Source organism: Silene latifolia, chromosome 2, assembly GCF_048544455.1.
Source record: "Silene latifolia isolate original U9 population chromosome 2, ASM4854445v1, whole genome shotgun sequence".
In the NCBI taxonomy this organism is placed as follows: domain Eukaryota; kingdom Viridiplantae; phylum Streptophyta; class Magnoliopsida; order Caryophyllales; family Caryophyllaceae; genus Silene; species Silene latifolia.
Window position 1 is genome coordinate 76248392 of NC_133527.1, and position 4399 is coordinate 76252790.

A 4399-nucleotide genomic window follows, 5' to 3' on the forward strand; every position below is an offset into this window, starting at 1 on the left:
TCGTTGCTACCACACCTCTCACATGTGACGATCTCCCCTTTAGTAAGCATATGGACCGTCTGAGGCTCCCCAGCAGAATGTAACTCCAACTTGTCAAATCTAGCATTCATGGCTTCCAGCTGAGCCACAACTTGCTTATCGACTGCATGAACTGTTCTAATACCATCCCTCGGGTTTCCATATTCAGCACTGTGGTTCGCCATCTCTTCAATAAGGGCACATCCCTTATCATCGTCGGTATTCTCTTGAAATCTCCCATTAGATGCCGCATCAAGTATGGCTCTGTGATCATCATACAGCCCATTGTAGAACTGGTTGGAAAGAAACCACGGGTCAAAACCATGGTGAGGAAGAGACCTCACCAACTTCTTAAAACGAGACCATGCTTCATAGAAAGTCTCAGCAGGTGCCTGCTTGAAACTCGTAATATTCACCCTCAGCTGATTAGTGCGTTGTGGAGGGAAATATCTCTTATAAAAAGCAAGAGCAAGGGTCTCCCAGTTGGTAACCCCCGCGGTCGTACGGTCCAAATCAGTCAACCACTCCCTGGCTGCATCAGTCAAAGAAAAAGGAAACAGAACTTCCTTAATCTTGTCTTGAGTTACCCCCTTTGTGGCGGGGATAGTAGAAAAATAGTCCGTAAAGACCTCCATATGCTTCCTCGGGTCTTCACCTGCCACACCTCTATAGAGATTTCTCTCCACCAGATTGATATAGGACGGACGGATGTCAAATGTATTCCCATCCTCAGTCTGGAGATTGAAACCTTTAGGAATATACGATGCTTTAGGCTCCGAGTGACTAGCAATGTTCGGCATCCTTACTGGTTAATCGGTAGAAATAGGAATGTCTTCTTCTAAAGACTGGTCTTCTGCGAAAAGAAAATGATGTAGCTCTGGCTCGAAAGTACTTAAGTCTTCCTTTCGTGATTCTCTTTGCAGGCGGAGTCTATGCATGAGCAGTCTTTCTGGCTCAGAATCAGCTGCAACTAACTCAAACCTGTCTGACCTGGGCATAAACAACACTGAAAAAGAATAATAAGCACTGCCTCAAGGGATAAAAATTCCCTGAGACGGATAAAATAAACGAAACAAAGACAGATAGGGCAATTGCCTCCCCGGCAACGGCGCCAAAATTTGATACGTCTGTCGTGTACCTATCAAAAATAAACTAACTAAACTAACTATATAGCTAGGGAAGTCATGTCGATCTCCTCAGGGAGGCAAGATATCTGTAGAAGTCCGTCTATTTGGTCACAAATGGGGGGGGGGGAGGGGGGTTATTTAAATTGGTTTCCTAAACTAGAAGGTTTAAAGGAAAGAGAAGTAAAGACAAGAGCAGTAAAGGCAGGAAAATAGATTTAAACTATCAAATAGAGAAAGGTCATGTCAGGATTTCGGTTCACTACGGCAGTCCAGTGACTCAACTGTAAATAACTTAGACAAATTAATGCGAGGCGGGTATGGAAAGGTCCTTCCGGTCCAATTTCTACCCTAAACTTCCACTAACTTAACTTTCGTCCTCGTCAGGGTAGTCTACTGTTCGTAGCAAGCCTATTTAGTCCAATCTTCCGATCCAGGATTAATTTTAGCCAGATTAAAGGGATGACTCAGAAGCGTGCACTCAACTAAGTTGGTAAAAATACAGTTAAATTGCTATGGTGACAGAGTCTCACGATTAATTCATCTAAACTATTTACTACATCGTCACATTTCTACCGTAGATCCCCTAATCCCAACATGAATTAGATTTAGCTACTCATATCACTAATTAAACTATCAAAACTAACAGCAGATAAATAACCAGCATTCAACATATTAAAACTATAATTAAATTGCATAAAAGTAAATTAGGGCAGAAGTTAAATGAAGTAAAACAAAGGATTAAAGCAAACAAAAGATTGATTATTATTAAGAGAAGAGAAAGAGATTACAATCGTGCGAATCCGGCGTAAAGAACGACAAAATCCAAGCGAAATAATCCTGAAAATAAGGTTACAATGAAGAGCAAAAAGTAACGTAGTCTTTGTTGTGAAGAATAGATAAAAGCTAAGTAAAGGATAGATACTAATGACCTAGCTAATGCGTGCTTAAATAGGAAAATAACTAAGTTTATCAACTTAAAACAACTCACAGGCTAATTAAAGCCCACGCCAACAGAAACCACTCGATCGAGTAGATTAAATCCACTCGATCGAGCAAAACCACTGAAAATCTACTCGATCGAGTAGAATAGTTACTCGATCGAGTAACCTCTCTTTCAATATCGGATCGAGTAATAAACTCGCTCGATCGATCAATCAAATATGAAAACCACTCGATCGAGTAACAAAACTACTCGATCGAGTCTTCTTCCTTCAAATCAGCCCACTCTCGTCACCGACTGCCTCGTAAACCGTGCCTTCACGTATTCCAGTGCAATATCTCACTCTAGAAAATCCCGTCTCCTCTAAATGCATGCAAAAAGGACGAAAAAGGGTACGATTCCACTACTTTCGTGTTCATTTCTACAAAACGGACAAAACGAATCAAAGTAGCCAATTCGGGGAATAATACTATATAAACAGTACAAAAATGCATGGAAATACGTGCTGAAATAGGCTAAAAAGACTATACAATATGCACGTATCAGCACCCTTGGCCGCCTATCATGCCGCCATTAGGGTTCACTCGTAAACCCTAATTACGCTCATGACACCCATAATAAATACATAAACAACATATGACATGTAATTAACGCATAAAAACATATACCAACATGCGAAACATATTTAATCATGATAACAAATAATCAAACATGTACCAATCATGTAAAACAATCATTAAATCATATTAATTACATCAATTGGCATAAACACAATGAAAAGAAAACACCTAGTTACCTTTTTAGCAATTAATGAAAACCTCCATAAAGAAAACGACCAACAAAGTCTTGTCTCCAACACGTGTCAACGTCCCAAAATTTAACATTAAGAATACCCGAATCCAAATCCATGAATTCACCATAAAAGACTCCTCTTCTTCTTTACCCATTGAAAATAATAAACCATAAAGGTAGGTTTAAAGGTCCATACAAATAATTCTCATAAAAATATATGGAGAATAATATGTTGTAGAGGTAAGAGCAAGGATTATGAAAATATAATTTGTGTATAAGTTTGGAAGAAGGGAAGATATTCAACCATGGAGTCAAAGGGGGAAAAGAAGAACAAAAGAGAGAAATAGAGGAAGCTGCCGTGCGGCACTTTACGTGAGAAAACAAAGGAGAGCAGCTTGCCTGCTAGGTTAGGTTTTATATTTATAAGGGGATTAACTAATGGGCTTTAGGTCCATTAGCTCATATAATAGATTATCTGATTATAAATCCGATTGGACCATATTAAAACGTAAGGAGAGCTTATATTAGAAAAGTAATTATTAAATTAAAATAGTAGAATCGTGCACGGACATTTTAACCCAATCAAAAGTCGATTAAAACGAGAAATAATAAAATATAGAACGAAAGCGATAAATATAAATATTCAAAATACATTATTAAATTCCAAAATAATTAATTTAATAAAATACTTTTATAATAAAATATTATTATAAAATACGGGGTGTTACAATTACACCGACACCAAAAATTCAATCAAGCATGCTTTTAGTTCATTCAATTAATCAAATTTCATCCTAATCAATCACTAATCAAAATCAACAATTAAAAATCAGAAATATAAGACTAATTCATATTCATATTTGTTATGGATTACTTAAAATCAACAATTCAAAGAAGAAAGAACTGAAATTGAAATAAAGAACAAATAGAGAGTAACGATAGATAAAACAGACATAGGACAAAGATAAAAAGAATCTTTAGGTCTGAAGGCTCAAATAGAAGAGGTATGGTCGACACGACCAAGGAGGACAAGGATAGACGACTCAACAACAATTCTATTTACCCAAAGACGACACCTTAACATAAGATAAATAAAGCACGATAACCAAGGTCTTACAAATATCGTACAGTCATCACCCAAGGTAACAACGTCTCGGAACATCCTTTCATCATATCTCCATAAACCTCATAACCAACAAATCTATACATAAATTCCCCTTTACAGACACTATATTCCTCATATCATCAACTCTCAAAAACCTTTAACTTTCGAGATATTTCAACTCTCAACACCGTTACTTAATCACACTTAATGAATCAATCCATAGCAATTCTATACTCTCAAAAGATAAAAACCAAGATCCATAAAAATCAACTTCATCATGGTGGATTACTAAGTCAATGCTAGAACACCTTAACATCAGCATCTCATAAGTCCATAAATTACAGTTCGTCTCTTTCAATCAATCCTTTAAAAGGTACGATCAATAAATAACTCCTCAACAGATAAATCATAAATTCT

The 4399-nt window shown here is 37.1% G+C and overlaps 1 non-coding gene across 1 annotated transcript; it reads left to right on the forward strand.

The window, feature by feature from the left end:
* The first annotated feature begins 336 nt into the window (after positions 1–336).
* LOC141645194 (small nucleolar RNA R71) lies at positions 337–442 on the forward strand. Its single transcript, XR_012544778.1, has one exon. It is a non-coding gene; the product is annotated as a small nucleolar RNA R71 (small nucleolar RNA).
* Positions 443–4399: the final 3957 nt, after the last annotated feature.